At 35.7% G+C, this 12189-nt stretch overlaps 1 protein-coding gene across 11 annotated transcripts in view; it reads right to left on the bottom strand.

The window, feature by feature from the left end:
• Positions 1-12189, bottom strand: part of LOC145276974 (serine/threonine-protein kinase tricornered-like) — a 582645-nt gene that overhangs the window by 258294 nt on the left and 312162 nt on the right. The gene's annotated exons all lie outside the window — the stretch shown is intronic.

The following is a 12189-nucleotide window of genomic DNA, read 5'->3' on the forward strand; positions in this document are numbered from 1 at the left end:
CTATTGGTATAGGTGGAAAAAAGAAGACGTCTGTTTATAAGAGTGTCTGGTGTATACGATTTTTGCTTATTGTTTCTGAAAAACATTTGGATGGCTTTTTTCTTAGCATTTAATATAAAATATGTGGGCTATTACAAGGTAATCAAAGATTTTGTAGTATATTAATTCATCCTAGGATTCATGACAATTACAAGTGTTCAACATGAAAAATCACAACCGAATCATAAAATAAAGTTTTTTGTTTTGTTATGCAAATAAATTTGCCCTCATTCATAACATTCATACAAACATTCAGATTAGAGAAAGCAAAGCTCAGAATCAAAACTGTTTCTGAAAGCATAGAATATAAATTCAGGATACTTAAATGCTTCTTAAATGATACAGATAAAAATGGAAATTATTTTATTTATTATTGGAATCTTTGAGAGGAGTAATCTATCTGTTTATTTGTGGACTATTATCCTCATCTAATTGTTTCATAACGTTTTGGCCAAATATTCCTCTGGATTTAGTCAGGAGGTAAACCGCGGTGGGATAACAATGCTGAATCTCTTAACCATATCCTCAGTAATTACTGCCTTCCATATTTGTTGTCATCTCACCATGTTTACCATCTGACGAAGGCCAGAGGAATAGTTGGCCAAAATATTGCGAAACAACTAGAAGATGAGGATAATGGTCTGCAAATAAATATGGAAATTATTTTGATAGTCAATAAATTGCAAACAAAATTTAATGCAGCAACTTAATATTCAATTAAAGATTAAAGAGTAGATATGGAGAACAGTAAAAGTATATTCATCAAGGCTCAAGATTATCATTCTAGAGATGGTTGAACATCAGTACTAGATGATTGGACCCATCTTTTACAGAAAAAGGACGAGATGGAAATTATTTTTTTAAAGTTTCATAGCAAATTTAAACAAACTGAAACACACTAATACTGTTCACTAAAATAAAATATTCCTTGGTCTTTTGACTATGATCAAAGTATAGTAAATGTTCTGATGCTACACTGAATTTGTTCCGTTCTCAGTCCGTGAAACAGAAATCTTTCTAGATGGACATTTATCTTTATCTCAATCCAAAGTTCTTTTTGGACAGCTGAATTTTCTCTACATTAAAAACTACCATGCGCCTAGCTAAGTCCCTGTGTGAAGACAAGTAGACGGGGACTATTAACTAAAAAGCCTTTTTGAAAATTCAGAAAAAAAAAAAAAAGGGGGGGTCTATATGTAAACTTTAAAGCTAGATACAAAAGAAAGTTCATTATTTTTACAAGCTTAAAATCTATTTAAAGCTTATTTCAGTATAGGAAAATTCATGTTGCCTCTGATAACCAGCCACAACGAATTGTTTACAGCAGTTGGCTATAAAATTGTTTACAACTAATAATGCGTTTAGATATTGAATAATCCAAAAAGGATAATGTACCATAAAGCAGTTAAACCAAAACGAAAATATTTTCCAGGCGCTTCTAGAAGTGTGGGTGGACTAATATATAGCCTCAGGAGAAAGGCATTATAAATCAATGCCTGGGTGAACATTTATACAAAATCAAAACGTCACTTGTGGAACTTATCAATGCAGCCAAGTTAAAAAAAAAAAAAAAAAAAAAAAAAAAAACTTTTAAGAGCAAATGACAGGTGAAAGCAGAATATATCCACCCAAACTGCCAATCCTCTACTCGCTTCCACTAATTTTTCACCTCACGCATGCATACAAACACCAGTGATGTGCCTCATCACCTATCCTCACATGTTTACTAGCACTATATCTACCTCATAGAGGGAGGCTAGCTCAACAGAAACCAACAGGTGTGAATATTCCTGTTAACGCTATCATAAACAAAAGATGGGCTATATAGCAACAAGCATACATTAAAGTCTCTGAGAAATAATGTCCTTTATTACACCAGCCAAGGACAAAGACGATGACGACACCACCTTTCATTAGTGAACTGAATCTATGAATAGAGGTGGCAGATTGCATTATAATTTAATACATGTACTCTTTCTCATGTTAATGTGACTTAATAAATGCACCTTCTTCAATCCCAGCATTCACTTGTAAGCTAGTTGTAATCATATTTGCTTGCTCTCTCTATCACCTTATTCTGTATGGATGCCAAATAACAATGGGAAATACAACCTCATTAATCAACATTCACCACAAGCTGAGAACCATCTAACGTCATTCATAACTTTTTAAGTAAACTATTTTTAATTTGTATTGTTCGAACTACTGTTATTCTCAACATTTCAGCCAATGTAACTTCCAACTTTCTTCAGATGCGTTTTGTCATACTCTGGAATCTGTACAGAAAATCGAACTGAAGCTTTCATTTAATCCACAAGAGTAGATTGCCTGTACTGAGGATTGAATTTTCAACATCCAGAAGACTGTCATTAAAAACTGATTATTATTTAGTAATTTATCCGTTGTGTCATGGAGTTAATGTAACCAAAATACATCTTATGGTCAGAGGTTATATTGATCACAAAGTGGTTAGAATAAAATCAAAGATGAAAACAGACTAAATAATGCAAATTATCGATTTTAATCTCAAATTGTCAAGACAATTTGAATCTTTATTCATATAGAAGTTTATATCATGGTTGCAGAGTCGGTACATCAAATGGTCAACTTCAATTGCTACTCTTGAAATTTCAAAAGTTCAACTTTAATTTAAAACATTTTCTTTGATTTTAAAGACAATACGAGGGGCGTGGAATAAGTAATGCCCTTGACCCACTTCCAATTGTCTGATCTAGCTGAAATTTTGCATGTGCAATGATTTATATCTCTACGAGTTATGTAGCAAATTAGAGCTCTGAACTAATTGTGGTTTCTGTTTTACAGGTGTTTGAACTGAGAGGTGTGAAATGGAGCCTGTTGAATGTCGAGCAGTGATCCGGTTTTTGTATTTAAAAGGGGCGCAAACCACAGGAGACTTTTGATGAAATGAAAGAAACTTAATGCCCCATCATATGACCTTGTAAATCACTGGCATCGTGAATTCAAACATGGCCAGAAGTCTGAAGAAACAGCTCCCAGACCTGGTCGCCCCCCTTTCTGCCATTGATGAGGCATCTGTCTGTCAAGATGAGACTGCCGTTTTGGAAGATCGGCACATTACTATTCGGCAAATAGTCCAAGATGTCAAGATTAGTACAGGGTCTGTGAAAACTATCATTCATGACCATTTGCATATGCATAAGGTGTCTGCCAGATGGATTCCCAGGTTGCTCACACCATTCCAGAAGCAAGAACATGTTTGAGTGCTTGAGGATTCATTTGGAGATGTGCCAAGAAGATAAGTCAAAGTTTATCAAAAGACTGATTACACAGGATGAAACCTGGGTCCATCACTATGATCCAGAGACCAAAGCCCAGTCAATGCAGTGGAAGCACTTGGACTCACCACCTCCAAAGAAGGCAAGGGTGCAGCCCTCCGCTGGCAAGGTCATGCTCACAGTCTTCTGGGACCAGGACGGAGTAGTGATAACAGATTTCCTGGCAAAGGGTACCACAATTACAGGAGCCTATTATGCGTCACTTTTGAGGAAATTAAGGGAAGCTATCAAAATCAAGATGTGGGGCAAGATCAGCAAAGGTACCCTCCTCCTGTAGGACAACGCTCGGGTCCACAACTTGCATGTCGCCAGATCCGAAGCACGGGTGTGTGGTTATGAAATCCTCACCCATCCTCCCTACTCTCCTGACCCTGCACCCTCTGACTTTCACCTCTTCCCAGCCATGAAGTTGTTTTTCAAAGGAAAGCGTTTCCCAAATGATGAAGCCTTGATTTCTGAAGTCACATCGTGATTGGATGACCAACCTGGAGTGTTCTACAAAAACGGTCTCCAGAGCTGCATAAAACGATGTGAGAAATGCATAACTCTGGGTGGTTCCTATGTAGAGAAAGACTAATAACTGTGCCAAGTTTCGTTGCTCTACTGCTATGGGAAGTGAGTTAGGGGCATTACTTATTGCACGCCCCTCGTGACATGTTTTTTGAGGGCTTTTTGAATTCAACTTTTGTTGTTTTGATGAAGGAAATCTTCAGTAGAGACAATACTAATATAATTAAAAATTACTTAAAATTTCTACCCAGTCATAACTGATGAAACAAAAACAATTTACCATCATGAATTAAGTAAAAGGTTTGGTTTAAAATTGCGTAAAGATTATAGAACTTGATCAAGTTTACATTAGCCAAAATGCTGTGAAAATAACATCCAAGATGAGAACAGTAGTTGCAATAATCTAAATTGTCAATGCTTATTTAAAACATTCCCAAACGATGAAAATGTCGAAATACAAAACAATATAAAAACAGATGGGATAGCAACAAATGATGGTTGTTGGCTGAAAAGATAAGCACCAATTGATAATTTGATAATCTATTTTATTTGGAATATTTTACATCATGTATCGCATTTACTTTTTATGTGAACTTCGAGAATTTCCATTGATTCTGACTCCTAAATCAATGAGGATTCTTTGACTCCAACTCCTAAAATCCTGCTTTCGCCAACATAAATTGAATGAGTCCATTTGAGCTGACTCATTAATTATTGTGATGCAGCTACAATGTGCGATCCTCTAAAACAATTATCAACCAGGGTCCACAAAACCATTAAGATGGCACACACAAATAAAGTTTATATTTGTTTTATCTACTGGACATGTTTATTGAAATGCTCAAATTTTGGATTTTATGTTCTGCACATAATGAAAATGATTCATTTCTAATTTTTACTAAGTTAAAAACAAATATTTGATTACAAAAAAGTTATATATGCATTGATGATAAAATAACTCACTGAATTCTATTAAAGAAAATAAGATTGGGAACCCCTGATTTAGAATTATGCACGATAATTTTAGGGCATAACCATAAATCAATCTCCAAGGCATTGGAAAAGAATATTCAAGAATAATAAATGTAAACAATATGACTTATATTAAATTAATGATGAAAGTAGTGTAATGATTATGGAGACACACACACACACACACACCTTAGACTTGGCTTGTAATGGTCACTTTATCTTGGAGTAATTATGTCGTTTTCACTAATACCTTTGTGGAGAATTGGAGTCAGTGATTTTTACAGGATTATTTTTCAGTTGTTGCCAACTCTGAAATAGTAAACACATGAGCAAGATCAAAACTAGTTCCCAATTAGTTTTCACATAGCACACATCATGACATGTACAGTAATTAGTTGCTTAACAGAAAGTCGGTCTTGTTTTCTACAAGGAACAATCCACTTTAAAAAAATTATGTGTATGGAGGCATCTGACAATTTAGACCGTAATCCTCATGATCAAAAGAGCACCATACACTATGTATTGCATGCATGCATGCTATAATGTGTTAACTATTAGCACTTCAATTTAGTTTTAGAACATACTGGCCGAAGGACGCATCTATGTCAGATTATAATTTTATAAATTTCACATCAATTTATAGAACTTTACTAAAGAGATTATTAACCGTCTCAGGTTCATTACTGAGATATCCTAGATCCTTTGATAAGTATTAGAGATACATAAACCTTAAAATACTTAAAAGAAATTAAAAGAGAAACAAAAATCAACTACTATGGTGAAGACTATGAAACTATAACTTAACTGAAATGTAATATTTAAATGAATTATAATTTTATGATCTCTAAATTTTCACAAATTTGGCCAATCTATTGCACTTCTGGTTGTTTATAGCTTAAATTTAAGGAAAATTGGTAAAGCGTTTTTGTTCACCTAGCGTCCACTTTATAAGTAAAAATAGAGTGAGGGATAAGAAATTCTATAAAATTTGTACCGACACTAACTCCTTATTTTAAATCCTATAAGAATCCATCAACAGCTTTGGAGTTATAGTATGAACATATATACATAATAGATGCTGCCTTTCTCAAATAGATATGAAGATTAAAGCTTAAGAGAAACCTCGAAATCTGACCTACATTGAAGAGATGTACAACAATGATACTCCAAAATGAGCAACAGCCCCCTACCTCTAAAGAGCTTAGCGATAAAGGTGCATGTAGGAGGGGGCAATGGAACATTTTTCTTTTGAAGTAAATCTGAAAAATTTAAAGATAAAAAAAAAAATAACACTAAGAGTCATAGATGAAAGTTTTATATCTTCCAAAATGTCCAAGAACTTGCTTGTATCATGTTGACTGGGGTCACAACATGGCGATCAGATCAAATAGGAAACGTCTGTAGATGCTCAGTGTGTTGGTCTTACAAATTACCTTCAGTTTTGTACTGTACGTCAATCAACCATCATAAAATGCATCATGCATCTATTCGTAGTAATCTTAATACCAAAAAGATTACTGTTTGTCCAAGTTTGGTGCTAAGGATGCAGTGGTCAGGGTTGCAGATTCAGAAGTTATGTTTCAACCGATTCCATGGGTTTTAAAAATTCTAACTTATTATTTTAAGTGTTCTAATATTAAGACATGATTCTTCAAAAATTAAAAAATCTGACTATTAGCATTCTTACAACTGACTCCATCCAAAACTTCAGACTTTCAAACCCAGATGGTAGCTAGAGATTTGATTGATATGCTTAAAAAAAAAAAACAAAAAACAATCCTTTTCATTTTTTAATGTTGAATCCAATAATCTTGGTAAAAGTTTTTATGCTTCAAGTTCTTTTTATCTACAAATATTTATTCATAACGTTTGGTTGTTTTGTAGAAGAAAATTGTTTTGACTTCACAGAACATGAAGTTTTGCTAAAGGAAAGGGAAAGAAAAACTACCATATTTGGTGCATTTTTTTTGGGGGGGGGAAGAGGGTCAGACAGCCAGTATCTTCAGATAGCCTGATCTGGTACTATCAGGTGCATAAACAGATATTACAACTCTGGGTCAAAGTGGACCTGGGGGCAATGGTAACCATGGGACAACACATTTCTCCAGACCCCAAATGGGGTTTCACCACTGGAAGTCTTAAGGTCATACCCAGGACCATGGCTAGAAAGAGTTTGAAAATCTGGCATACAAAGTTTTAAAAAAGTATTGAACTTTTAATGTTTATTGACTGAAATAAAATTATTTGAAAACAAATATCACATAATAGAATGGAACATGACTAAAAGAACAAAAGCATTAATCAACTGTAGGTATAAAATAATGTAAAACTGTTGTTCTTTCAAGAATAGAGCAGTCATAAAATATTAAGATTATAAAATATGACAAAAAAAAAGCAAGGTGGTATTGGAATGTTCCCAAACTACATACTCTCTCATTTTACTGTTGAGTGGAAGTATAGATGAAGTAATCACTGGTACGCAGCCAACTCAGTTAGTCTGCCAATAGGCTGCATTAGGTGGGAGTGTCTGCAGTATAATTTTACGCAAGCTCCCTTCTTGATTTGTTAATGCGATTTAATGTTTTCTCTTCTACTCTAGCATTAACTCATACTTTTCATAAAGCCAGACTCACTTTCACTCAAAACCTTTTTTTATATGGAAGTCACCACTTATCAAGTACAAGGGTCAATAAGTGTAAGGTGGTCACTGAGACAACAGTGTTGTTTCCCCAGTTGTGAAAATCGGGTAGAATTTGATAAAGAGGACAGCTCAACAAAAACTTGTTCACATTAGACTTGAAAACAACCATGTTGTAATCAACTGGAAAGTAGCCATGCAATATAGTATTCTACATGTGGGCAGTTCTAAATACTTATAGAAACCCACCCAATAGATGTTACCATAATTTTTATTCGGAATGTTTCTACCTATATATTGCTTAATTTTTGAGCGATTATCGAGACTCTTCGGACAACAATCTCACGTTAGCCATTTTTATTATACTAACGTAAGACTAGGTATTATTTCTGTTTCAAAGTAAATAAATGCTTTAAAATAAGTTAAAAGACAATAAACTTATCCAAGTAGGTAGAAGAGTAACTTATCTTGCCCTTTGGTAATATTTGTTATATTTTTTGGGGGGGGGGGGGATACCACGTTTTAGTTTTGTTGTCTATTACTGCAAAATGTCCGAGATTTACAAATAAAATGACGATGGCGTTTATTTGTTTTTTATATTTGTAAAGATGTGTTCATTCTGTTCAGTGAGGTAATTGCTACTTCAAGCATGAGCATGGCAAATCAATGAAGCACGTGTGTGTGGGGGGGGGGGGAGAGCAACCAACCAATAAAAATTAAAACAGAGCTTTTTATAGAGATGTGTGTATGCATCTAAAAATAAATAATTATGAAAAAAAAAAAAAAAAAAAAATGGATCAAGAAATAAATGATCGTTTAAGGCTCCTCCCCTGTCGTATCATCTTATAAAAGATCAGAGACATTTCCACTGCAATCTGAACCTTAAATGAAAAAGTAAATTGGTTTTGTTATCTGAAAGAATATATATACATATATATATATATATATATATATATATATATATATAGCAAGCTATATCTATAGAGCATGGTGTAGCTAATGGGCTTTGGAGCCTTATCACCTGTTGATGATTGAAAATAGGGCCAATCTGAATATCTTTTTCATTTAATCCAAACTGATAAGTACAAAGTTGAGCAGGGAGAAGTCTGACAAAAGACAAAAGATAAGTATAAAAATAGGCAGTAAGGAAAAAGATGGGGAGAGGGGGGAGGGGTCATGTTACAAGTGAGGGGCAAGTGGGGGGATAAAAAAGATAAGTGCTAAATTAGATGATGGGTTGGGAACATTTTCTAAGAATGAAAATAAAAACTGAAAAAAAAATAGTTAGGTGGCGGTATATATTCTTTGTTTTAGGGGTAAGAAAAATAAAATAAAGTCAGCTGTGGGAAGGGGTTGGGTTATATTATATGTAGAACGATCACATACCCCTCTCCACAAAGGCTAAGTATATAGGAGACCAATTTAAAAGATGAAGAAAAAGAGGATTAGGATAAAGTGAAGAGGCAAATGTTAATGATGAAGAAAGATAAAATAAACCAAAAGTGAAAACAAAGGACATCTTTGATAAAAATAAAAAAAAGTATTAACTTAGGAACCTAAAGTTAGTTATGTCATCTAACTAGAGTAAGAAGGAAAAAAAAAAAAAAATGTTTCCCCCAAAACCTCTAGCCTTGATGGAGTGTAAACTCAAACTTGCTACTATGGTTTCAAATGATTTGAAATACCAGCAATGGGAGACTCGATTCCAAATATTTCTCATTTTATATCTCCCTTCTTTGGTTTTCATACATTAAGTAAATTTCAGTGTATAAGGATTTTTATTTATTCATTTTTTTTTTTTTTTTTTTACAAGACCTGGAGGCCACTTGGGGATAAGGATTATTGCGTGTACAGTAATCAATGGGATAATATTGTAGTAATCGTTAGTAATGGAGATCTGATAAAGTGTCTTAAGGGGGCGGGTCATCAGGAACTTGTTTATGTTGGACTTGAAGACATCCAAGTTGTAGTTAGGTGGGAAACAGGCAAACGAAAGAGTTCCACAGGCGTGCACTTCTAAGAAAGAAGCTTTGTTCATGGATAGAATCTACGTTTTGATTTAGACACAGATAAAAAGTGGGGAAAATTACTGACTGGTTTCAGCTAGATGGGTGTTTTTCGTGAAAGATTGGCGAGGGGGAGGACCAGAGATTGGAGCTCAGACGAGCACTTCCCATGAAAATAATGATAAAACAATGACAGGCTCGCAACGTATCTTCTGTGGGTTGGTTGGTTGTTTTACGGTATATCAACCCGTTTTAGGTTATTTAATGCCAAATCCAGTTATTTTGAAGAAAAATTTTTTAATAGAATATATTTGTTGTTTTCAAGTCGGTTTCTATTCAACCCATAGTTGGGACCCTAACATGTACTACCACTCCGGGTCAGAGTGAACCTGGGAGCAATGGCAATTAAAGAGTGGCTCCACACTCCCCAAAGCCTGCAAGCTGGGGCCTCACCACTGGATATAGTTTAAGGTCATATCCAGGACCCCCTTCTGTGGGAGAGGGGTTGCAGGGAAGAAAAAAGGGCATCACTCACTAGGCTACAAAGTCTATTTTGTACTCTGTCAAGGCAGGATAGGCTGTTTTTAGCAGCTCCTGTCCAGATATGGCAGTAGCACTCCATCCTTGGACGTACTTGGCTTTCATATAGATAGAGAATTGCATCAGCAGTGAGATATCTACTGGAGCGATAGAAGGATTCCATTTTTCTAGCAACCTTGGCAACAGATTTGATGTACGTGTTCCATTTCAGATCAGGAGTAAAGGTCAATCCCAAAAGCTTGTTAAAACAGAGCCTCCCCAAGACGAGAGTCATCAATTTCAGTTGATGCCAGATGGGGGATCAGAGCGTTGAGGATGTAAAGATAGAAGCTTGGTTTTGGATGCATTAAAAGTAATCAGTCACCTCTTCCCCCACTGTACCACGCGCTCAAGATCAGAGGAGAGAGAATCAGAGAGAACTTTGTCATTTACGGCCTTTGATGTGTTGCCATAGATGGTCCTGTCATCAGCATAGATGTACACGAATGATTTAAGTATATGTTTTGGGAGATCATTGAGGTAGATCAGGAAGAGAGTTGGACCCAGGATGGCCCCTGAGGGACCCCAGCATTAATACTGTGGGCCTCTAATTTCTGCCCATCAACTACTACTCTTTTGAACCTATCAGAGAGAAATGATTTAATAAATCTTGTGAAGTGGGCCCTTATGCCATACCTTATCGAAGGCCTTAGATATATCAAGAGCAATTGCCCTGGAAAGGAAGCCTTTGTCAAGAGATTCACTAATCCTATATATAGATATAACCGTTAGCACATCTGCTGTAGATCTAGCAGAACAGAAACCATATTGCATGTCACTAAGGTTATTTCTGCTGAGGTGGTTGACTACTTCGTTATTTAATATGGAATCCAGCAACTTCCTCACGACACACAGGAGACTTATTGGTCTGTACTGAGAGGGAGATGACCTGTCACCTGAATTCGTAAATACAGAGCAGGGCATACTGGTGAGGTTTTCCAGGGTGTTGGGAAGCAATTCTCCTTAAGACAATGCTTAAACAGTTTTGTAAGTATGGGGGCAAGTTCTGGTTGAAGCTTTTTCAGCACTAATTGGAATGCCGTCAGGGCCAGTTGCTTTACAGGAATCAAGGTTCTTGATTAGCTTGGATATTTGCATGTTGCATAGCGTGTTGTCTGTTATAGGAGGAAATACGGGGAGTTGATGGCCTTGGTCACATAGGGTAAAATTAGCTGCAAAGTTCTTGGCAAATAGTTTAGCTTTGATGCTGACAAGATGACCTCAGGTCCATTGATGATGGTTGGGATAGAACACACGCTTCTGTTCACGATCCTGTTTGCTATTTGCCAAAACTGGTGGGAACCAAGCCGCTGCTCAGCTACTTTGGATTTAACGAACTGAGCATATAGCTATCTTGCATTCTTTATTACTCTTTTACAGTGGTTGCTGGCAGCCCTGAAAGCAGCTTTAGTCTCAGTACATCTATTACGTTGGTAGCTATGGAAAAAGTGATTTCTGTGCGCGATGGCAGCAGCACATTCTGGGGAGAACCATGGGTGGTTGTTAGGTTTTTGTTGGAATTTTTTTGGATGGTATGAATCAGTCTATACCTACAATTAACCATTTGGTCAGGTCTACTACTATAGAGGACACATCCTATTTAAACATGGAATGCAGAGATAGATTAGATATATATGTATGGATGCTATCCTAGTCAGCCATAGAGTATCGATATACCTGTACGGTGGAGAGGTACGTCTGAAGACTTGTTGCATTTCATTTTTATCTTAACTGATACACTGGGGATATAACATACGAGAAATATTTGGAATCAAGTCTCCTCTTGCTGTTATTTCAGATCATTTGAAACCATAGCAAGTTTTAGTCTCCTCTTCATCAAGGCTTTCGGGGAAGTTCAGATATTTTGTAATTCATATGCAAAACTAGGAAAACAAATAACTGATTGAAAAAAAAAAAAAAAAAAAAAGTGTCAAAAATAGGTTCTGGATGATGGATAAATTCCCTTATTTGCGACCTTAAGGGCAAATGACATAGCCCGCTAGACAATTCAGGTCATTACCTTTCCAACAAGCCTTGATTTGTTAAATTCTGATCAATAGTCGCTGAGATTTGCAACTTATAAAATTGCCAAAAAGAAGTGATATGCGCGTGAGAGAGTGAGTTTAAT

The sequence above is a fragment of the Euprymna scolopes genome, chromosome 5 (genome assembly GCF_053919585.1).
Source record: "Euprymna scolopes isolate OS-2025 chromosome 5, ASM5391958v1, whole genome shotgun sequence".
NCBI classification, from domain to species: domain Eukaryota; kingdom Metazoa; phylum Mollusca; class Cephalopoda; order Sepiida; family Sepiolidae; genus Euprymna; species Euprymna scolopes.